A 26140-nucleotide genomic window follows, 5' to 3' on the forward strand; every position below is an offset into this window, starting at 1 on the left:
CCATTTTCTCTGTCCAGTGCCATAATATTACAAATTTTGTTAACTCGATGTCATTGAAACTCTAAAAATACCAAAATTTTTCCTAAATTTTACTGTGAAGCAATAATGGGTGGAGGTCTCTAGAGGTATGAACCAATTGATCAGAGAGTTTTTTTGGGTGATGCAACCAGTTGCAAAATTTTTTAGAGAATGGGATCATTAGATTACTGCCTCGGTCTTAAGGGATTTGATGAGGAGGTTGCTCTTCAATTTTTTACCACCCTACAGGATGGTTTTGCAATGATTAAATGTCTCATATTTGAATTTACAAAAAATGTGGTAGCCAAAGTCATTGGGCTAACCTAGGAAGGAGAAAATTGGGCAAAAGATTTTGACCTACAAATAGCTAGGGCATAGCTCAATGTGCATTCTGACCCTCTATTGGACATTGATAAGAAGTAGGGTACCTCCATATTATCATTTCCTTTGGAGGTTATCCAACCAACAACATTCATCATTAAATAATTCACTTGTGAAGGTCATTGCAAATACTTGCATGCCCTATATTTAAAGATTTTAACTCATCTACAGTATGATTATCAATAGGTAAATCTTCCCAATTTCTTGTTTAACATTGTTAAGAAGCAAGCTTCTTTAGTGCAATTAAAAAAGGATCAGTCTATCTCCCATCATTGCTAGATAAAATTAATTGTGGAAACAAAATTGAACAAACAATCAATTGGGACATGGGAAGAGTTTTTACAATTAAAAGAGGTAGAGCCTAGGTTGGTCGTCCCTAGAGGCCAAGAGGTTGGACAAAGGGAAAAGACATCTACTAGTTTTTGTAAGGTTATTTCAAAGACTGAAAATGTTCCTAAAGCCTCTCCCTCTAGCTCTAGAGCAGCTAAAAATAGAATTTATAATGTTGATGCCTCCATTTCTAGCAAAAAGAAAAGAAAAAGTGGAGAAGCTTCTAGTGCCCCCAAGACCCCATCATCTTTTAAGACTAGGTCTACTATTAAGGAAGGCAAAGGTAAAGTTGTGGAACCTAATGAAGGAAAATTAGAACAACAACCTAATGATGAAAGCAGTGTTAATGAAACCCTACACTCTCAAGAAGACAGAGTTTCAGAAAAACCTCCTGAAGCACCTACTGTAGAAATGTCTACAAGCAAGAGGAAACAAAAGAATCCTTCATCCCTATCTACACCTCCTACAAGGCGAACTGTGAGGATTTCTAAAGGAAATAAGGTTACTAAAACCTTTGTTCCAATAGTTAACCTAGAATCTTCTAAGGTTAAGGAGTCCTCTTTGCAGGAAAAATTGCCACTAATAATGAGTGCAATAACCAAAGTTCACAACTTGAAGTTGACCTTAGTGTTAACTATGTGATTGTCAATAGTGATAAGGAGTCTGATGAGCCTGAAGCATTTAAGGAATTTGAAGAAAGCCTTGTTATGTAGGATATTGGTGAGAATCTAGAAGACCTTCCTTCTGAGGACAATCCAGAATTTAGGCAAGAAATTATTGAGGAATTAATGGAAAAGCTCAATTAGGATGGGCTAGATACACTAGCTATAGCAACAACTAAATTTAATGTAGTGCCTACCCCTAGTTCACATTTTTGTTATCATTGTCAAACTCTTTTAGGCTAGTTTTACACTTATGATTAGTAGCATTACTTTGAGTTTATTAGTTATTGTTTCACATTCAGTTTATTATATGATGAGATTACTTGGTACTCTATATATCATGTATGTATGATGATTATTAAGTGTTTTTAGTTATTGATGATGATTAGTTAGATGGATTATTATGTTTTTTCTTATGGATACTTACCACATACTTGCATGTGTATGGTGTGTGTGTTTTTTTTCTTTATGTATGGCATTTCTGATGTGGTTAAGGAAGGGATTCATAGTTACCTTCTAGTCAGGATCTACATGATGCACCACTTCCTACCATTGCATGTTTAGCTTAGAATTAATTAAATTTAAATGTGACTCAACATCTTGGGATCCTTAAGGAATGTAACCTATTATGTATGTTTACAATTGATAGTATGTTATTGCTTCCGCTACTATGTGATTGGTGTGAATGATTTATCCTTCTTGAAAAAAAAATGCTTGGCAAACTTAGTATAACTTCAGGGTAATTTTTTTGGATCCCTTGGTAAGGCGTTACATTTGGTATCAAAGCCTAAGTTTCTATATTGGGAGCTCTGGGTATATTGGAACATCACTAGTTGTTAACTAGTTGAACAGAAATGAAAACTTTAAATTGTTAGATAGACCTATACCAAACTGAAACTTGAACTAGTTGAACTGAAATAGAACCTAAACTTTTAGTTGTATATTTTTTCATACTTCAACACTTTGACTTCAAACTAGAATTATACGTAAACCTAAATATAGGAAAAACTAAAATTGAAATGTATCCTATTTTTAAGACATGTATCTTCTATCTATGTCTTAGGGTAGTATGTCATTGATTGTCTTTGCGAGCATTATGTTGTTCTTATTTAGAGAGTTAGGAGATCTATTTTAGTATTTGTTAAAGGAATAAATGTTGGATCAGTGTGGTTTTTGGTTTACTATTAAACCAAAATCAAATTGATCTAAGTGTGTTGTAGTGTTCTTAGTAGAGTCATATCCTTCCACGTGAGGAAAGGGTTCAATGGGACCCGCACAGTGAGTTCTTTAAGTATTACCATTCTTGTAGGCTTCCAGGAGTAAGCCTAAGTCTAGGGGTGGTGGATGTAGTGCCTGCCCCTAGTTCACATTTTTGTTATCATTGTCGAACTCTTTTAGGCCAATTTTATGCTTATGATTAGTAGCATTACTTTGAGTCTATCAGTTATTGTTTCACATTCAGTTTATATGATGAGATTACTTGGTACTCTATATTTCATGTATGTATGATGATTATTCAATGTTTTCAATTATTGATGATGATTAGTTAAATGGATTATTATGTTTTTTTCTTATGGATACTTACCCCATACTTGCATGTGTATGGTGTGCATGTTTTTTTTCTTTATGTATGGCATTTCTGATGTGGTTAAGGAAGGGAGTCGTAGTCACCTACTAGTCAGGATCTACACAATGCACCACTTTCTACCATTACCTATTTAGCTTATAATTAACTAAATTTAAATGTGACTCAACGTCTTGGGATCCTTAAGGAATGTAACCTATTATGTATGTTTATAGTTGATAGTATGTTATTGCTTCCGCTACTATGTGATTGGTGTGAATGATTTATCCTTCTTAAAAAACAAAAATGCTTGGAAAACTTAGTAAAACTTTAGGTTAATTCTTTTGGATCCCTTGGCGGGGCATTACATCCAATAAGGAAGAGAATGTGGTGACAAAAATTTTCATAAGTGAAGGAGAATGCACCACAAGAAAAAATGTAAACAAAATTTTTCATTTGACATCTTAATGGATAGACATTTTTAACAAGGAACCATTGCCACCACCCAATCAGTCTACAACTTTGTTTGCAAGAATCAATTTGTTTGAAAAATTATTATGGGAATGAACTCAATGAAAGTTGGAAAAAGAAAAATTGGAACATTTTATTAATGAACAGAGCTATCAATTGAAACAGAGCTCAAACCTGAATGAAGTTTTAAAAAGGAGGATTGAACAAGTTATAGGATTGATTGCTAAATTGATGGAATGTAGATCACCATCACTAGTGTATGCATTGTTCCTAAAAGAGAAACTTGTAAATTTTAAGTTGACTAGAATTGTGGAAGGGCTTAATCCCTCTATCACAACTTTGCATTAGTTTTATGATGCATTCCAATTTGTTCCAATGTCTTTAAAGAATTTATTGTGTGAATTTTATCTCCATAATTTGGTAGTGCCTAATGACACAGAGTGAAACTCGCTCTTGTATATAGGGGATGTGAAGTTGAGAGTAGTGATGTCTTGGATGTAGAATGAGTTAAGTAGGGAACATCAAGCTGCACCTTATAGGAACAATGAAATGATAGTTCCTCTACTCATGACACTAGAAGTTCAACACTCTAGATAGACATTTCTAGATTGGATTTATATTCTAGACAACCCTACTAGAGCTGGTAAAGTATGCTCAGTTAGAGAACAAGCCTTTGCAAATTGGGAACAACACTCCTCTCAAGATGTTGAGACAACTATTATTGCTTCAAGAAAAAGGTGGACATGGATGCCACATGACCTAAAGATAAGAGAACCCCACTCTCCTCAAAATTTAACTCTTACTACTATTAGGATTTCATGGTATATTATTTTGGGAAGGAATTGGTGCAAATATTGGCTTCCATTTAAGTATCAACTCCCTATTCTCCTCCAGCCACTAGTAGCAGTAAATGACAATGTAGAGGATCATGACATGACAAATAAAGTTTGGTGATGGAAAAGGCTCAAGGAAAATTATGAGTACTTTGAATATGTTAAGAATGATCCATGGGAGAGGATAGCCAGTGATTGGAGAGTTTGGGCTAGAATCATAAACTTCATGGTTGTTGGGGATGAGAAATAACTTAGTTGGGGGGAATGATGAACCTCTAAAAGCCCATTGTTTTAAGACCTTTTTATCTTGTTTTTAAGTAGTTATCTTGCAAAAATAGTCATGACTTTATGGTTTTAAGTAGATGAACTTATGTTTTTATGTATATGATGTGTGTGTGTGTGTGTGTGTGTGTGTGTGTGATATATGTATATGTGTGTGTGTGTGATATATATATATATATATAGTAGAAGTGTTGGTGTAAATAAGTATTTACTTATTACACTTACTCAATTTTTACTTAGGTTAATTCATTACTTAATTATTTTGCATTATTTTATTATTATTTTAGGTGAGACACGTAGGAGTTTATGAACTCTCATTGAGTTACGCAACTCTAATTATGCACATGGTGTCTACAATATAGGAGTATGCATCATTCACTGAGTTGTCATGTTCACAACACAGTTATCCACACTCCTCATTTAGCACATGTTGTCTACACCACTGATTTGTGTGCTACACCATTGTAAGCTTATCCTCACATCATCGCACTTAATCTCGTGCTCAATGGAGGATAACCCATATCTGGTGGACATGTGCCTGGTTGTATGACATATCATGATGCTGACTTCTATGCATTCTAGAAGCTCTCTTGAGGCCTTTATATTCAGGCACTCCTAGTGTACTCTCAACCAGTTATTGAATGAATATCGTCATTTTGATCATACTCTGTCTATTTTGGTCTACTGTGTGCTTGTGTTGAGTTCTTTAGTTCTTGGGTGAATTTTGGCCTAAGCCAAATTCTTACAAGAAGTATTGATAGTTCAAATATGTTATATTTTCTTGAATCTATGGACAAAATGGTATAATGCAATGATGTTGCATGCTAATAAATGTTTCCTGATTCATGCTATGTCTTGGGTAGTTTTCCTCCTATAGCCATAGGATTTGCAAGAGTGGTAATTTGAACTTTACACCTTTTCTAATATTGATGATGAAATAAATATATGTATGTGGAAGTGGTGTGCGCATTGAATTCTTTTTAGATTCTTGTCACAGATATTCAAGGGTCAACACCTCAGCATTAAAGTTAGAGCCAACCGGATTGTTGAATCATCACGAGTGGAGAAAGTCATTTACTACGCACAAATGTAGCTTCCATAACTTGCTATATTCCTAGAGGATTTATTCATGGTTAATGGTGATTCTATTTCAAAATTTATGAGTCTATAATTGATCCTCATTAATGGAGTGATCGTAGAGTTAGGAAGTAGTTGTAGTTTCCTTTAAATAATGTATGGTGTAGCTTTAAGTGCATTTTTAGGAAGAATAAGATAAGTTGATTTTCATAGTAGCCAAGCGTGATTTAGTTTTTAATCAAGTGTAATTCCTTCACCATGAATGAATAGAATGAGTAGTTCAAGTTTATTTCTCTTATCTTGATTATATTTTTTGTTCACTCATCCAAGGGGGGCCACTTGGTGAGTGAACTATTCTTTAGAATATATTTCATTTCCTTGTATGTTTCCTTGCAAGATAGAATGTTCTTGCTACTACAATCATTGATAACAGAATCAATGAATTGTTCTTGTGGCATAGGTGAATAGATAGGTTTAAAGTTGTAGTATTACTTTCAAGCTTCAAGTTAAGTTTTTGTTTTAATTGCTAGCATATAATTCCTTAAACATTTCCTTCACATTAGTTGTAATGACTTGAAGGAAAATTAGAGAATAGACTTTGCAGTCATCCTCTCAAGTTTAGGCTCCTAGGTTGACAAATTAAATGAAGTTAGTATACTATTTTAAGTAAAACACATGATGTTGTCTGACCATGGAATCACTATGAAAGGATGTCCAATCCTTTGTTATTAAGATAATAAGCTGATTGAACATCTCCCTTGATTCTATCCAACATAGCAGCACATATGCCACTGCAATGTTTGATAAACTTCTTATAATACTATGCCAAACCATGAGAGCTTCTCACATCTGATGCAATCTTGTGAGTATGCCAACTTAGTTGGTTGTCTACCTTCTCTTGATCCATTTTAAGGTTACCTTGAGACAAAGCAAAGGTAAACTAGCTTCTATTTCATGAAGTCACACTTCTTCAAATTGATCATTATCTTTTCCTCATGCAATCTCTTAAAAATAATTTGCAAATGCTTGATATGCTCTTCCTTAGTTTTTCTAGAGATTAAGATGTACATGTGCATATGAAAGATTTGAAACAAATTGAAATACAACTAAAAAAAGCTTGAGTTTAACAACTTATGCAACCAAAAATTAAAATCCTCATGCAACCTCAAAGTAGCTCAACAAGGGCACCCATAAGGGGTCTTTTTGGTGTTCTCAAGTGTGAGGGATGTGGATGTGCTCTCCCAAACACAACTATATAATCCCAATGTAATGAAAATGCAATATGGAGTATGTGAATCTAGACTAAATGAGTGTAGAATACCTTCAAGAAATGGCTATGAGTGAGCCAATCTCAAAGGATCCTAGGATGTGAAATGGAAATGCAAAGAACCAAACTAGTAACAATAATCTATCATGAAAGATGCAAGCATAAATGCAAGAAATCTAACATCTACCAAAGGGTTAGTAAAAATGCATAAAAAATCACTATGAAAGCTCTAACTCTATACTAGAATGATAACAACGCAAATGAGGGATATGAAAAATGCTTGAGACAAGGGCTCTATTTATAGTTTTGAGAGAGGCCTTGAGGAGGTGGTCTCTATGTTCCATCCACATAGGTGCCATACAGGAGACACATGAGCTAAGGGGACATGCAATACAAAGGTCAAATAAGCCTTTTTTATGGAAGTGATGGCTCAAGGTTTGCTCACACATGTGTGAGAAACCTTGGAGAAAAGAAAGGGGGAAAAGTGTGTAAAAGGTGTGAATAAAATAATAAAATGAAAGTTTTATTGGATCTTGAATTTCTCACACATGTGTGAGCAAATACTTTAGGATAAAAATATGTTTAGAAAGGGGTTTAGGATAATTAAGTGAGATTAATTAATGGGTAGGCTTAGAAGGATGAGAGTGATGGGTGTAGGTTAGGTTTTAGGAAGGGATTACGATTAGTATTAAAGAATTTTAATAAAGTGGACGAAATTAAATAAATTAGAATTTATTTAAAAGGGGAATTATGGATCACTATGCATTAAATGAATTTAATATATTAGAGGGGAAGTATTCAAAATAAATTTAAACACATTAGGGAAATGAACCTATTTAATTAAATAAGTAGAATAATATAAAAAATTAATTAATTAATTAATAACTAATTATAATGTCACTAAAAATATTAAATTAATTAATATAGTATTTAGGACAATTTTAAGTGTTTACATTTTGCCCCTCTTTGATTTGATGTTGAGATGATATTATATCAAAGAAAAGAAAAATACAAGTTTCCCCAGAAAGGATAGGAGTCCTCGTCATAGTGATGACAAGGGAGGAGGGTTCCCTCTCGCAAAAATGGAGTGAAAAATAAATTTTGGGCAATTTTCACAAAAAGGACTTTAAAAGAAAAGAAAGGGTAGGAAAAGGCATAAATGAACATTTTGTATGACTTGGGGATTAAAAGGGGTAGACATGGCCAAGGATAGGGTATGGACACAAAAGGGGACCTTGGAGGGCCTATATAAGCCTCCAAGGGGCACATGGAAGAGTCATTTGCACACCTAGAGAGCATAGAACCAGAGCAAAGGAGAGTACAGCTTGGAGAGTGCACTCGGGAGTACTAGAGGTCAGGCAACATGGGACCTCCGATAAGTCTACTATCGCTACTTGTCAAAATATAATTATGCATTTAATTTGGGCATTCATTGTGCATTCAATAGGGATAAAATGGGGTCAGGGTAGAGAAAATAGTTCTCTGCTACATCATCTTTGTTGATGACAAACTGGGGAAAGCAAATTTGTAGAGACGACAAGATACATCTTGTCATCTTTGAAGATGATAGGGTTCATCCTTGTGTCAATATAGATGCTAAAAGGGGGAAGCGATAGCTTAGAGATGACAATCTTCATGTTTTCATCTCCACAGATGAAAAATGGATAGTTAATAGTGGGAAAACTGACATCTTTGCAACCGTCGGAGATGCCAAATTAGCATCTCTACAATTTGGCATCTCTGTTGATCCACATCTATGTGGATTGGCATCTTCATCAATTTGGATGAGTTGATAGAATTGGGTGATGGGGATGATTGGGAGGAATAGATCATGATGCCCCATGCTTAGATAAGCAAAGAAAAAGAGCTAGAAAACATATGTTAAACCGATTATTACATGTCTATGCTATAGATGGAAATGGTGACATTTTAGTCATGGGAGCACTATCCTCTAATGATGGTGCTAGTAGAGAGATTCACAGAGGCAAAGTGGGGACACATTCAACAATGTGGATGGGAGCACATCCATGAGTGGTCAGATCTGAGGGCACACTCAACATAGTTGTCAACACTGATAGAGTGGTGGCATACACTGACCTCTAGCTTCCATATACCTACAAGAGAGGTGGCAGTCACTTTACTGGATCTATGGTAGATATTGAGAGTGTTTATCCATGGCTATTATGCTTAGTATGTGCTAGAGGGTGCATATCCTTATCTGCGGGAGTGCTTTAAGCAGCGGCGACAGAGGCTACCTATATAGTGATCATAGCTAACATGGAGGGAGGCATTAGAGAAAAGCTTTTCATGGCTTGCTCTCTATCTTGCCTCACTTATATGGAGGATGTTGCCAGACCATGTTGGGCATGGGTTTCTAATCAGCTAGACATGAGTGTTGAGTACTCTTTTATAGGATGATGATGTGGTCTTCTATTGGGGTCAAACTATCTTGGCCTAGCTATACTATGATCTGCACATGTGTGCATACAAGACACATTAGACCATAGGTCTAGGGTTGACATTGCTAATAGTGTGGTCATGGGAGCACATAGGTGTAACACACCCTATTACAAGGTGAGAGACCTGATAGCCTCGTGAGCCTTATGTGTGTTGGTACAGGTCACTAGTCTAGTACACATCCACCAAGTCAGTCAAATTTTGGAGGAGATATTTGGATGAGATTATCATGTTTGACTAGACACCATATGATGATGGTGAGTGGTGGGGAGCTATATTACCAACAAGGGGAGAGGATGATAGTGAGGATCAACTCTACCTTCTTATGTGTAGGTAGATTGTTGGCTGATCAGTTGGACCATTCATGTCGTTATGTGTTATATGCCCTTTAGGGTGTAGTGATAGTTTGGGTGGGTTCAGGATGTTGTGCCTAACAGATTCCTATACCCAATGGTATCCTGAGAGTATGGTAGATTGTGGGATCATGGGACCACTTTGATATTGGTGAGGATTTCATGGAATGGTATGCAGCCAATGCCATGGGCACACAAATAGGACCAAACAGATGCAGGGATGACACCTACATCTACCTAGTGGTGGATGGCCCATCAGATAGTGCAACTAACAGTACCAAAAGTGCCACCACTAGTAGAGTAGGCATAGGGTGGAGGATATGGGGCAAGATATGGGGGATAGGTAGTAGTGGTGCCACAAAGGGTCCTCTAGGGCATAGAGTCCATCAGAGGAGAGTACCAATACCAACGAGGCCACCATTAGTGCAGGGGCCATAGTTGGGGCCATAGGTATAGAGGCCATAGGTATAGGTACCACAAGGGCCACCTCAACAAGATGATATAGAGACAATGACGGCTAAGCAAGATAGCCTCTAGATAGAGGTTGCCTATCTATTGAGGGATGTAGTAGTTGAGAGTCCCTAAGCTACTAGCACATAGGCAAAGATTCCCCAGCTATAGACCAAGGTACATGTAAAGAAAGCAAGGGAAAATAGTGCCCAGGAGGCCTTAGCAGCATTCTAGTCTAGCATAGATGCAAGAGAATTTAGTGACTTCGCAATGCAGGTAGAGATGGATGAGCTGGCCAAGATAGACACTCTTTAGCAGGAGGTGACCACCCTATGAGTAGAGAGGGAGGCTCATCAAGGGTAGGTGGATGATTATTGTGGCCAAAAAGATATAACCAGATAGATGGTACAAGATAGGGGGATGGTGATAGTGATGCAGGAGGGCCTAACTACATTGCCAACATGAGGCATGAGCCCTACGAGAGGCAAGTTATTATAGGACTTTGTATCATGATGTTGTGCCAATCGATCAATGACAACCAAAGTTTTAGGAGGTGTTTAGCTCATGGGCCATAGGGGGTTCTCAGAGATTAGATTTTTTAGTTAAACAGAGTAGGCCTCCATGAGGAGGGGGTACAGGAGGGGTAGGTCCCTCACAATTGGCCACATGATACCTAGAGCTTTCAGTTTTAACATAGTCTGAGTTTTTGATGATGCATTATGCATGATGTACTACATGATTCTTTTGTATATAGACTATACATGGAAACTTATTCTTTTGATATATATGACATGATTCGATGAGCCTAGATGTATATGGTCTCTTATGCATGTGATGTTTATGATGTTGTTACTGACATTGTGATGCAGGATGTGTGTGATGTTATGTTTCCTGTTATGCATATATGATGACTAATGTGTGGATGATGTAGGTCCTATCATGATATATGAGATCTATGCATTTTATTATTTCACATGTTTGGATGTACTATATGCTTTACTTTATATGTATTGTGATGTTTATGTCACTAAATGTAATAATTATAATGATATCTAATATATTAAGTAATGTGATCTAATGAATGAGATGCATAATGTAATATGTAATGAATGGAATAGATGATAAATGAATTTACCCTAAATTAAAATTTCAATAACATATAAATCATGAATGAGCTAAAAAATCCAAAAAATTAAATGATGTAAGCACAAAGTGTAAATGAATATGTAAAAAATGAATGAGATCTAAATGGTGGACTTGTGTCAAACTAGTTAACTCGTAGGAATCATGTAACCTAGCATAGGAGGGGGGAATAAATAGAACCTTTGTCTCAAATAGAGTGCAATGAAATCCTATACTACATGAATCCTAGCTACATGATACCAAGGGATTCAGTTGTGTATATGGTAGAGAACACCCTAGTTTGATTTTGCAAAAGAAGTTATGCACCCAATGCTATAGAAGCATAGATGACAAGATTCCTTTGTGTGGGCTAGACTCTCAAAATAGAGAATTTAGGATAATATATGTAGTTTTCATATTCATGATGGAACAAATGTCATATATTCATTGGAGAGGTCTAGGAACACCCAAATTCTTTTTTGGGATCTTGGAGGAAAGTGTGCTAACCCATTGCCCCCAGTGAGCAATGCATAACCATAATTGATAACTAACATAGATACACTAAAGAATCATAAAAATAGATCATACCACAAATGACATGTGTAGTCAGTTGGAACCATTCAAGTGATACCAAGATATGGAAGATCGAGGCACATTATAAAAGGTCACTACTAACACACAAAGATGAAATCAACCAAAAGAAACCTCATGACCAAGTAGTCAATCAGTCCATAGTTCCTACCAAGAATGTTAAGTCTTAAAGTGAAAGTTGTTGTGTCATATGTAGGAAGGATTCATCCTATAAAAGTTCATTTTTATGATGTTATTGTTACAAATGTTTGTTGAAAATAGCTGTGAAAATAACAAGTTTCTTGAATCATTAAGTCTCGATGGTGATTTTGTTTAGGTTCTATTGTAGTTACTGTTGTGGGAAAAAAAAGACTTAGCATAATAGGATTAGGACAAACACTCGACAAGAAAATACCTCACAGACTAGAGGTTTTTTGAAAGATGGAAGTGAATGGATGCCTCACAAATAAGAGGTATTGTTAGGAATAAGGTGTCTCAACCTTGGATAATTCCTATTCTTATTATTTGTTTTCTAAAATGTATTTCTTGCAAATAATGTTGATGTGTTGGCATCTTGAATTGTGGATAAGGAGATCATCACTAAAATAGTTATGACGGATTCCTATGACACGTAAGAGCTATGTCAGGAAGATTCAATGACAGGTGAAGACATGTGGCAACTAATAAATTTGAGTACTGTACACTCTACCCCAATAGTGGGGTTCCGATCATCGCCCCAAAAAAAATTCTAGGGTTTCTATTTTCTCGGAGAATGGTAAAACCTTAATACAGTTACCTTTGGGAGTAGCCCTAAAGTGAAGCACATGTTATAAGTGTTTTTAGGGTTGCGAAGAGAAGCAATGTGAGAAAGTGTATTGTTTGTACTGTAAGTTGCTACTGGAGTCTTCTATTGTCGCTATTGAACTTGCATTGTAAGTGTATTGTAAACTTGTGTTGAAGATAATACATTGTGCAGGTTTTGGAGGGATGGGGTTGTTTTACCGAAAGGTTTTTCCCAACTGGAAAATCTTTGTGTTATGTGTTTCTTTGTCTATCTATTTTCTTTATGCTTGGTTTGTTGAATATTGTTGTTTACATGATATTGAATCTGTAAGTGTAAAAGATTTTAATAGGATTTGCACCATACTTCTCTTAAGAGATTAGTGTAGGAAGTTGTTTCTGCACCTGAGTTTCCTTACAAGTGGTATCAGAGCTTGATCAAATTCTGATCCCAGTTGTTGGGTAGGGTTTTTTGAGCTAATCTCAAGTTGAGTGGGAGTCTTGTGCAGAGCATCCTGAATCTTATTTGCAGATTGACATGGCAAGTTCATCATATGGAAGAATGGAGGTGGAGAAATTTAATGGCACTAATATAGAGTTGTGGAAACTCAAGATGGAAGACATGTTGGAAGATCATGACCTATGGGAAGCAACTTCAAGTGCTACAAGACCAAAAACTATAGCTCAAGTAGATTGGGATATTAAAGATCGTAAAGCTAAGGGTCTTATAAGACTGTTTAACCGATGCAGTCCTTTTGAATGTTCTAGATGAGAAAACCACATATAATTTATGGGAAAGACTTGGGGCCGTGTCTTAGGCCAAATCTTTGATGAAAAAGTTGTTCCTATTGAAGAATTTATACTCTCTGCGAATGGAGGAAGGTGGATCCTTAATGGATCATTTAAATGCATTTAATCTGCTAGCTGCATAGTTGACATCAGCTAGTATCAAGTTAGAGGAGGAGGATTGTTGCTAGACACTTTTTTGCTCTTTACCAAATTCATGGGACCATCTTGTGATGGCTCTTAGAAGCACATTAGTCACTTTCAAAATGGATGATGTGGTGTCTTCACTGCTATCAAAGGAGATGCGGAGAAAGGTTTCCATTTTGGAAAAAGAATCCCTTGCTATTCATGCAAGATCCATGAAAAGAAGGAAGAAAAATGACAATAAGTCTAACAATAAGGGTAGATCCAAATCCTGTGGGAAGTCAAAGACTTCCAATAATTCCAAGGAAAAATGTTGGAACTATGATAAATCTGGGCACTTCCATAAAGATTGCAAAGAGTCAAAGAAGAAGAAGAAAGGTTCAGATTCAGCTTCAAAAAGATCTCAAGAAGATGGTGATGGATTCATCATAGCTTTGGCAGCCCATGCATCTAATGATGTGTGGTTGGTTGACTTGGGTGCATCTTTTCACATGACCTCTCATCGAAATTGGTTCTTAAAATATGAAGAGTTTGATGCTGGAAAGGTGTACTTGGGTGATGATTCTCACCTAAAGATAGTTGGATGTAGAAGGGTCGCTCTCAAATTTCCTAATGGATGAGTAAAGGGAATCAATGGAGTTATGCACATTCCAGGTTTGGCATGAAACCTATTATCTGTAAGTATGCTAAATGATGTAGGTGTGCAAGTTGTTTTTTCGAAAGAAGGATACAAGATGATGAGTAGATCAATAGTGCTTGCAAGGGGTACTAGGAGAGGTGCCTTATTTTAGCTAGATGCATGTATTCCTCTATGTAATAGTTCTTTATCCTCACCATCTAAATGAGCAGTGAAGAATACTATGGTTATTGGTTTCGATGGCAATGCAAACACTTTGGAAGGTAAGCTTCCTACAAAAAAGATAATGTTGTGGCATATGAGATTTGGTCACATTGGTGAAAAGGTCTCATAACCTTGAAAAATAAAAATCTCGTTGAGGGGTTAAATGATTGCAATCTTGAGTTTGACTTCTATGAACACTATGTCTATGGTAAAAAATATCGTGTTCAATTTTACTCTAGTTCTCACAAATATTCTGATGTTTTGGATCGTATTCATTCTGATGTATTTGGTCTATATTTTTTGTATCTTTCATAGATGATTATAGTAGAAGCACATGGATTTATTTCCTTAAAAGTAAGACACAATTCTTTAGTCGATTCAAGGAATTTAAAGCCCTTGTAGAGAATCAGACTAGTAAGAAGATTAAGTTGTGAGAACTGACAATGGTGGTGAGTTTTGCTTAGTAGAGTTTGAACAAGTCTATAAAGAACAAGGTATCGAGAGGCATAAGAAAACTCCTTATACCCCACCACAAAATGGAATTGTAGGGAGAATGAACAGGAAACTGATGGACAAGGCTAAGAGTATGCTTAGTGGAGCTGGTTTAGAACAAAGGTTTTGGGTCGAAGTTGTGGCCATTGCTTTCTATTTGGTTAACAAATCTCCTACATCAGTCCTTGTTGGTCAGACACCCATGGAGGTGTGGTCTAGTAAGAAGCCTTTAATTAGACATCTTCATGTTTTTGGTTGTGAAGCTTATGCACATGTTCCAAAGGAGAAAAGATCTAAGTTGGAAAACAAAGTTGTTAAATGTATTTTCATCGGATACAGTGATGGTGTGAAAGGATACAAGCTTTTGGATCCTGTGACTAGTAAGGTGTTGTATAGTAGAAATGTTATTTTTAGAGAGCTAACATCTTCTCCTATTGTGCTACAACCAGATGAAAAAGAAAAGGAAAAAGATGTTGTTCAATTGCCTCCTACCCCTAAGAAGACTGAATAGAGAGACCATGTTGGACCTAATGATGAGGAGAGCTCTAGCAGCTCTAATAGTTCAGAAGAAGAGGAAGAACAACCTCAACCACAGCCCTTGTGGAGATCCACGAGAGAAAGAAAGCAACCGGAAAGGTTTGGTTATTCTATGTTAGATTCCAATTGTGCTTTTGCTTTGATTACTAACACTGATGAGCCTAGATCTGTGAAAGAGGCTTTGGGCATGGAAGATGCAGGTTCCTGGATTGAGGCTATGGATGATGAGATGGCTTCATTAGAGAAAAACAAAACTTGGGACCTTGTACCTTTGCCTAAAGGGAGAAAATCTATAGGCTATAAATGGGTGTTCAAGAAGAAATTCTGTGCAAATGGTAGTGTTGAAAGTTACAAAGCTAGATTGGTTGCAAAGGGGTATTCACATGTAGAGGGAATAGATTATGGTGAAATATTCTCTCCTGTTGCAAAGTTGATATCCATTAGATTTCTTTTGTCTCTTGCTACATCACATGATTTAGAGATAGAACAGATGGATGTGAAGATAGCTTTCCTTCATGGTGATTCGAAGGAAGAGATTTATATGTCACAGCCTGAGCACTACATTGTTAAAGGTAAAGAATCCTTAGTTTGTAGATTAAAGAAATCTCTATATGGTTTGAAGCAATCTCCTAGGATGTAGTACCTTAAGTTTGATGCCTTTGTGTTGTCAATTGGATTTGTAAGATTGAAATTAGATCATTGTGTTTATTTCAGAGTTGAAAATGATTGCCTTCTTATTGTTGCACTATATGTTGATGATATATTGCTATTTAGGAAGGGTAAGGGTATGATTTCTGATTTTAAATCTTAGTTGTCAGCATAGTTTGAGATGAAAGATCTTGGGGTAGCTAGGTACATCTTGGGTATGGAAATCAATAGAGACAGGTCTAACAAAAAACTTTGGTTGAGTCAAAGTAAGTATGTAAAGTCTGTGTTGGACAGGTTCAGCATGGTAGATTGTAGACCACTATGTGTTCCTATTTCTGTGGGAACAAACTTATCTGTAGATGATTGTCCAAAATCTCCTAGTGAGGTGGAGGACATGAGTAGAATACCTTATGCTAGTGCAGTTGGAAATCTTATGTATGCTATGGTTTGTACTAGACCAAACATTGCCTAAGCAGTGGGAGTCCTAAGTCAATTTATCGTTAATCCTAGACGGGTACATTGGGATGCAGTTAAGAAAGTATTCAAATATTTGAAGGGTACATCAGATTACTCCATATATTATCATGGTAACTCTTCTAGATTTTTGCATTCAATTTGTACTCGTGGGTTTTTGGATTCATATTGGGTAGGTGATATTGATCACAGGAGATCCACCAGTGCTTATGTGTTCACTATGTTTGGTGGTGTCATAAGTTGGATGAGCAAGCGACAACCTGTGGTTGCTTTGTCCACTACAGAAGCTAAGTACATGGCTGCTACTCATGCTTGTAAGGAAGCCATTTGTCTTAAGAGATTGTGTTCTGATGTTGGTGTTGATACAAAACATATTACTATTTGGTGTGGCAGGCAGAGCACTATTTGCATTGCAAAGAATCCAACTTTCCATGCTAGAATGAAGCACATTGATGTGTAGTTTCACTTTGTGGGAGATATGGTGGAAGATGGAAATGTAAATTTGGAGAAGGTAGATACTGTGAAGAATTTTGCAGATGCATTAATGAAACTAATGGGCACTAAGAAGTTTAGATGGTGTTCAGAGTCTATGGGCCTTTTGGCCTATAGCGGTTAGTTCCTGTTATGTTCTTGTTGCTCTTACAAGGTGGTTGACAAGTAGGAGAATGTTAGGAATAAGGCATCTCAACCTTGGATAATTCTTATTCTTATTATTTGTTTTGTAAAATTTATTTCTTGCAAATAATGTTGATGTGTTGGCATCTTGAATTGTGGATAAGGAGATCATCGCTAAAACGGTTATGACAGATTCCTATGACACGTAAGAGCTATGTCAAGAAGATTCAATGATAGGTGAACACATGTGGTAACTGATAAATTTGAGTATTGTACACTCTACATAAAACCCTAATACAGTTACCTTTGGGAGTAGCCCTAAAGTGAAGCGCATGTTATAAGAATTTTTAGGGTTGCGAAGAGAAGCGATGCGAGAAAGTGTATTGTTGGTACTGTGAGTTTCTACTGGAGTCTTCTGTTGTCACTGTTGAACTTGCATTGCAAGTGTATTGTAACCTTGTGTTGAAGATAATACATTGTGCAGGTTCTGGAGGGGTGGGGTTTTTTTACCGAAAGGTTTTTCCCCACCGAAAAATCTGTGTTATGTGTTTCTTTCTCTATCTATTTTCTTTATGCTTGGTTGGCTGAAATATTGTTGTTTACATGATATTGAATCTGTAAGTGTAAAATATTTTAATAGGAATTGCACCATACTTCTCTTAAGAGATTAGTGTAGGAAGCTATTTCCGCACCTGAGTTTCCTTACAGGTATTTCATTAGATGCATGAAAAGCGTAAGTCAGATAGGACTTCTACAAAAAGGTGCGATGAAATGGGGAAATGTGGTGAAGTGAGATTAGCCTTATAGATAATGGCCCAAAAAGATTATTCTTTTTTCAAGAATTTTTTCCTCTTTTTAGTCATTTCTTCAAGAAAATTTTACAAATGTTTTTGGATTTTTCTGATTTTTTATTTTTTTTTGTTTTTGCAAAACTTTAACAACACTATACAAGAACTACAGAACTCAAGCATAGAACTGCTTGAGGTGTTGGATATTTACAGGATCAGGGAGTGGATCTCCCTCTAAATTGGCAATCTAATATGCCCCAAAATTATATTTAGTTTTAATGATAAATGGACCTAGCCAATTAGCTTCAAATTTTCCCTTCTTTTCCCAGTTATGGAGGTTCCTCATGTTATGCTACAAAACTAAGTCACCCACCTCAAATTCCCAAGGTCTAAGTTTTTTCTAAAACTAGAGTTAAAGGTGATTTTGATACACATCGAGATGATTTAAGGCATTGAGGCATCTCTCATCAAGAAGCTACAGCTCTTGCAAGCAAGCAACTTGATATTCTTCTTTGAACATCAAATTCTTGAGAGATTCTAAGGGAAGGGAGCTTAATTTCAATGGGTAAAATAGCCTCAAAACCATAAACAAGGGAAAATTGAGCGGCTCTTGTGGGTGAAGGAATGGAGGTGTGGTAGGCCCAAAGGGTGGGAGCAATTTGGAGGTGCCAATCATGGCTAGTTGCATCAACAATTTTCAAAATGGTTTTATTGGTGGCTTTAGTTTGGCCATTGCCTTGGGTTAAGTATTTGGGGGAGAAATTTTGGGTAATTCTAAATTTCCTACACAATGTGGAAACTTCCTAATTTTTTAAAGGGCTTCCATTATCAGTCATAATGTCTTGAGGTATGCCAAAATGATATATAATGCAATTCAAAATGAACTTCAAAACCTATTTTCCAATGGTGTAGGTTAATGGGATAGCCTTGAACCACTTTGAGAAGTACTCAGTGGTAGCAATAATATACTTGTGACCATTTATTGAATTTAAATATATTTAACCAAAAAGATTGAAACCCCAGCAGGAAAAGGGCCATGGTGTGATGGTGGGTTGAAGGTCTTGGATGAGAGCATGTATCAAATCTCCATGTTGTTGACAAGGAACACAATATTTCACAAAATGATAAGCATCTACTTCCATAGTAGGCCAATAATAACCCATTCTGAGGAGCTTTTTTGCTAATGTAAAGCCACTAGAATGGGCACCACAAATTCCTTGGTGAACCTCTTCTAACATCATTCTAGCTTCATCTATACTGAGACATCAAAGGAGGGTTCTATCAAAGTGTTTTTGGAAAAGTGTATCACCTAGGATAGTAAACTGAGTAGTGCAATGGATGAAATTTTTGCTTTGGTTTGTGGAAAGGACTATAGGGATCATTTAGTGATAAAGTTAGGAAAAAATGTCAAAGTACTATGGAGACTCAAGACTGAAAATCTCATACACTAGCTCTAATTTGGGTTGCTCATAAGTAGGAAGAAAAAGATTCTCAACAAGAAACTCACACTTAGGACTATACTCAAGCATGGAGATCATGGAGTCAATGGTGGCCATAGCATTTGTTTCTTTGTTATTAGTCCTTGGTATCTATTGAAAGACTATCTTAGTGAAGTGTTGTTTAAGATCTTCAACTATCTGGTGATATGACAACAACTTTTCATACTTTGTATAGTATTCATTTGTGACTTGCCCAATGATCAATTGGGAGTCTCCAAAGACAAGTAGGCTCTTAATATTCCATCTGATAGCTTGACAAAGCCCTATTGCTAATCCTTCATACTTAGCTATATTTTTTGTGTAAGGGAGTGAAATTTTATAAGACTTCAGAATAAGGACTCCTTGCGGTGTAACAAACAAAATTCTTGCCCCTGATCCCTTTTGTGTGAAGGAACCATCAAGATATAGTTTCCATTATGTACTAGGGGTAATAGTCATAATTGTGTCATCTAGAAAATCTACTATAATAGGATGGTCTCCTTGAAGAGGAGCTTCATCAAGTTGGTCTACAATTACTTATCCCTTAATGGCCTTGCGATCTTTATAGTTAATGTCAAATTCACTTAAGATCAAAACCCATTTTGTAGTATGACTAGTGAGGGAAGCTTCTGATAGCAAATACTTGAGGGGATCTATCTTGGAAATGAGATGTGTAATGTGATTAAGCATATAATGGTGTAGTTCTACATGTAAAAGACTACCACCAAACAAGCTTGCTCGGCAAGGGTGTAGCTCAACTCATAGCCAACTAATGTTTGACTAAGATAGTATATAGCTTTCTCATTACCTTTGTCATCTAGTTGTGCCAAAAGAGAACCTAGGGCAACTAAAGTAGCAAAAATATAGAGAATCAATGGTCATCTTGTGATTGGACAAACTAGAAATGGTGTATTAGCCAAGTATCCTTTAACTTGCTCAAATGCTTTCTGACACAAGCAATCCCATTAACTTGGTATTTTTTTGAAGCAAGTGTTTAAGGGGATGAACTTTATCTACTAACTAAGATCCAAGCCATGTAATGGACTATAATCACCCTTGAAAGTTACAAAGTTGTTTCAATGTATTAGGTGGATGCATTTCCATGATGGATTTTACTTTGGTGGGATCTACCTCGATACCTCTTCTTGACACTATGTAACCTAACAACTTTCCTGATTGGACCCCAAAAATACACTTCTTGGGATTAAGGCACACTTTGTATTTCTCCAATCTCTAAAATATGATGTTAAGAACAACAATGTGGGAATCATGTGTCCTAGATTTCCCTAGAATGCCATCAACATAGTCTTCCATTATTACATGTAGAAGATCATGGAAAATTGTAGTCATTGTGCATTGATAGGTGGCACTGGCATTTTTCAAGCCAAAAGGCATGACTTGGTAACAAAATGTTCCCCATAGGGTAGTAAATTTCATTTTATGTTGATATTCTTCTATAATTTTGATCTTATTATAACTAGAGAAACCATCCATTAAAGACAACATTTCATGTCTGACAGTCAAATCCACTATAATATCTATGTTAAGAAGTGGAAAATCATCCTTTAGACATGCAAGATTTAAATCTCGCTGAACACATGTAGATACCCCTAGATGCTTTACCTACAGGAACAATGTTGGAAACCCACTCAAGATAATCAATAGGTCAGATTAATTTTGCCTCTACCATATTCTATAGTTCTACTTTGACCAAAAGTGCTACCTTAGGATGCATCTTGCGTAAGTTTTTCTTCACAGGTTTAATCTTTGGATCTTCTACTAAGTGATGCACAACCAAATATGTGTCTAAACTAGGAATGTCTTTGTAGGTTCATGAAAAATTGGTCTTTCCTTTCTATAGGAACTTAGTCATCACTTCTTTTTCTTCAGGACTTAGGGTAGCTTTAGTGTAGGTAATTTGTAGATTATCTACCATACCCAAGTTAACTAGAATTTTGTCCTCATTTAATACAATGACTTTTATGGTGGTAAAGATCTGAATGGCAAGTCAATCTCTCCCTCTTTTACTGCCTCTAGGAGGTTTTCACCAAAAGATGTGTCCTTTATTTTGTCTTTTTCTTCACCCAAATGTGCTCCAAAAGAGTTTTCACTAGAGGATGTTTCTTCTATTTTTTTGTTTTGATTTTCTTTTTCACTTTTACAGCTAAGAGAGTTGACTTGGCTACCAAAGTAGGCTTCCTCATTATATTGGATCTCATTTTTTTAATCTTGGAGATTCTTAAGGCCAAAGAGTGCCATCACTACTTCATCTGAGTTACACATATCAAGAGTTGGTGGTGTGTCCTAAAGGTCCTAGTCTATCATGTTAGGATTAGTGAGGGGTAAGTTAGTAGATGAAAGGTTGAATATGGTAATGGCATGGATGTAGTTATCGACATCATCTTTGATATATTGGAAGGGGACTTCGAAGAATTCCTCCTCCTCAGTCTCAGAATCAAGTATAGTCGTACAATAGTTGTCAGCAAAGGACACCTTGGGTTTAATGGAGCCCAAACCACATCCTTTAGGATAGCGATTAGCCCCAAGGGGTTGTTTGATTCCATCTTCTTTAGGTCTAAGACCGGTCCTATGATATCCCATGCTTTCAATGATGGGAGGAGCCTTGACATACTTTTCTTTAGGGAATTCCAAAGGATCATATTTTTCATCAAAATATAGACAATCTAAGACATTAGACTCCATGTGTTCATCACTAAGTGAACCCCAATGTTCAAAAGTTGTCTTATTAACATGCATAGTATCCTTATTTGTAGAAGGTGGTATTTAGGAAGGTTTTCCAAAGGATCGAGGGGAGAGTGGTAGTTGTCCAACGCACAAGGCATTTTCAAACTTATACTCTCCCATGTCTTGGTCGGCAAAAGTAACCTTCTTCAATATAGTATTGACCTTAATATCTTCAACCTTCTCTTTTCCTTTACAGGAACTAGAATACATATTAGATGACTTTGGAATTGTTGTGGAATGTAATTTTATTATTGTGAGAGATCTAGGTATAACCTTAGCAAACTCACTAATTGGACAAAAATTTGTTGGGGCAGCTTCCAATCTCTTACAAAAAGAAAAAGGCAAAGGATCACCTACAATCGTGACCTCTCTTCATTGGTGGAGAAATTTCAAGTACTGATGATATGTAGATGGGACTACTTTTAGTGTATGTATCCAGGGTTGACCAAGCAAGATGTTATATGGCAAGTTCAAATCTAGGACATGGCACTTAGTATTTATTACAGCCAGCCCAACTTTTAGTGGTAGCATGATAACTCCTTTTGATTCTCTTTCTCTTTCATCATATGCTTTAATTCTTATCCCTTTATTGATATCTAGGAGCTCTTGTGGAAGCCCCAAGAAACAAATCATCCTCAATGTACAAAGGTTCTATTGGAAATGATTGAAAAGATCTTTTAATGAAGAATGATGGAATTGGTAAAGAATGCTTCCCATGATTGTTTTGTCATTGATGTCAAACTTTCTAACTATAGGAATGACAATTGCTTAAGTAATCCAAATACTATCACTTAGTTGATTGACAAGATGTAACTAGAACACCTAGAGAAAGGTTGAAGTTATGATGTTGTAATTTAAGACATAGGGAATGGACACTACATAATGCAAGGTTTGGCTAAACCATTTGCAAAGACTAACTAAGTTCATCTGTGAGTGCCGAGCAATCCTTCAAGCACCATCGAGTATCAAAAAAAGGTAGTGGATGTCGAGAAAATTTCTTTAGATGTCAAGCAATCCTTTAGGTGTTGAGCATCAGAAAAAGGTAGTGGATGCCAAGAAAATTTCTTCAGATGCCTAGAAAATCTCTTAGGGTGTCGAGAATCAGTAAATAGCAGTAGAAGCCGAGTAACCCAGTTAATGTTGAGCATCAGTAAACCAATGATGTCGAGTTGCTGCATTATTTCTTAAGTCAAAAGAATTGCCAGATCAATAATGATAAGTTTTCTACATTGAATTTTTTGAATCAGTTGGATGATAAGGATGATGAGTAGATGTCATAGAATTTTATGTAAACCATGCAAACCAATTCAAGGCGAATATTGATGGATTTTCTAGAAGAAATAGTTTGGAGGTAAAATAATTTCTAAAATCAATTCAATTTGATAAGTGGGAAGACTTAAGTGAAAAATGAAGAATAGAACGTCTTTATAAGGAGTTATAGGCCCGAGATCAAAAATGAGAGAGTGAGTTGGTCATAAGTGTGGTTGTGTGAAGAAGCCAAGAGAAGGCTAGTGTGAAGTGTCAAGAAGAGGACACAGTGAGGAGTAAGCAGAAAGCATCAAGACTATGAGTTGATCAAGTGACCATAGAGTGCATTGGCATAATGAGAGGAAGAACTCAAGGAGATAGATTTTAAAGGGTGGAAAAGTTGTCAGCATTGCAAGGAAGAAAAGCCAAGCAAAGAAAAGAATTGAAGAGTGATCTAAAATCTGCAAGGTTGGAGCTACAATCTTTATCAAGTCAAAACCTTTCTAATACTTTGTTACCATTGTATTAGACATTGAAATCCTACATTTCTAGGTTAGCTTAATAGCTAGGTGGATAAACCTCAAGAAAAGGATAGAAGATCCCCAGGAGAAGGATAAGAGATCCTCAAGAGAAGGATAGGAGATCCTTAGAGAAAGATAAAAGATTCTTTTGAGAAGGTGACTATAAATCCCATGGACTTGGGTGGGCCTAATAGCTCTGTGTAAATCCTTTAACAAGGTGGCATTCTAAGTTGAATGTTCTTAAGTCCTCTAATAGGGCACACTCCTAATAGGGTGTAGAAATCCTTTAAGAGGGTCACATCTGACAGTGTGTAAAGCCTTTAACAAGGAAAACCATCAGAAGTGGTTGAAATAAATTGCGCAGTAATTTTGTGGATGTCATCCCCACCCCAATTTTACCTTCTTATTCCTATAGGGTTTCTAGGTCACCAAAATCCTTTGTGTTATGAGGTGATGCATGTTTACTTTTCATGATTGTTTAATGTTTAATTGCATGCATGATAATTTCAATTGTATGCCATTAAGGATTTGACAAGAAAGTAAAAAGGCTAGTACTTATGATTCACCCGCCCCCCCCCCCCACCGCACACCCCCCCCCCCCCCCCCCCCCCCCCCCTCAGTTATTCTAAAAGAATTCTAACAATTGGCATCAGAGCCCACTACTGATTTGTTTTAAGATACTAGCAGCAGAAAGATCAAGATGTCCAAGAGAGAAGTTCCCAAGCTAAATAAAGACAACTTTGTCGCATAGAAAAGACTGATGAAGTTGCACATTGGATCAATAGGTGACTATGCATAGACCTCCATCATAGCTGATCATGTAGACCCTGCAAGAGCCCTCACTGTAGAAGACATGAACAAGAAGAAGGAGCACAATCAAGCAATGTTAGAGATTGCTTCAGCACTAAGCTATGTCAAGTATGATGACATCAAAGAATGTGGTATTGCACATCAAATGTGGAAAACATTATCAAACATCTATGGAGGAGATGATAATGTCAAGAGAGCCAAAAGAGAGAACCTAAGAGGAAAGTTTGATGACATGAAAATGGAAGAAGGAGAGAATGTTGCTCAATACGGTGCAAGAATGAAAGAAGTGGTAAGTTCCATAAGAAGCCTAGGAGGATAGTTGTCAGAAGAAATAGTATGTAGCAAATACTTAAGAACTTTGCTTCCTATCTATGCTATAAGAGTATAAACCATCCAAGAGCTAAGGTGTGTACCAGGAAACACATTGTCATTTGAAGGAATAATTGGAAGACTCACTACCTTTGAGCTATCCAACTTTGACAACTACAAGCCAGAAAACTTTGAATCTAAATTCAAAGCCAAGATGACCATAAAAGACAATGAGGAGGTGCAAAAAAAGAAAAAGAGTGGAAAAGGAAAGTATGTATCTAGTGACAGTAGCACTAATGAAGATGATGTAGACCAATTGGAGGCATTACTAGCAAGAAGATTTCATAGAGGAAGAGGCAAATTCAAAGGTAAGTTGTCAATCATTTATTTCAATTGTAATGAAGTTGGTCACATTGCAGCCAAATGCACACAAAAGAAAAATTACAAGGATGGAGGCAACCTCAAGAACAAGAAAGAGGACAATAAGGACTACAAAGGTAAAGGCAAAAGATGCTACATTGTTGAAGAAGACTCTGACGAGAATGATGATGAAGTAGTCTATGTGGCTATGAAAGATGAATCAGATGAAGATGAAGCAACTGCCCTTGTAACCTACATGAACAAGAATAAAAAATGGATCATAAACAATAGATGCTCTCATCACATGATTGGAGATAAAAGTAAGTTTATTACCTTTATTCAACATGAAGGAAATAGTGTTAGATTTGGTAACAATACACCATGTTAGATCAAAGGGAAAGGTAGTATCAAGCTTACTGAAAAGATATCATGTGATAATGCATACTATGTTGAAGGCCTGAATTATAACTTGTTAAGTGTCTCACAATTAAGCAACATAGGATGCAAGGTTCAATTTGAAAATAGAGTTGCCAAGATATATGATTCTCAAGAAATTCTAATAGGAAAAGGTGACCAGACTAGGAGTAATTTGTTCTACCTAGACATGGAAGATGCTTCTTGTCTCATTGTTCAAACTGATGATGTATGGTTATGGCACAAGAGGCTATGTCATGTATTTTGACAATCTGATAAGCATCAACAAAATGAAGAAAGTCATAGGTCTACC

The sequence above is a fragment of the Cupressus sempervirens genome, chromosome 9, assembly GCF_028749045.1.
Source record: "Cupressus sempervirens isolate cs-2001-9-10 chromosome 9, ASM2874904v1, whole genome shotgun sequence".
NCBI classification, from domain to species: Eukaryota; Viridiplantae; Streptophyta; class Pinopsida; order Cupressales; family Cupressaceae; genus Cupressus; species Cupressus sempervirens.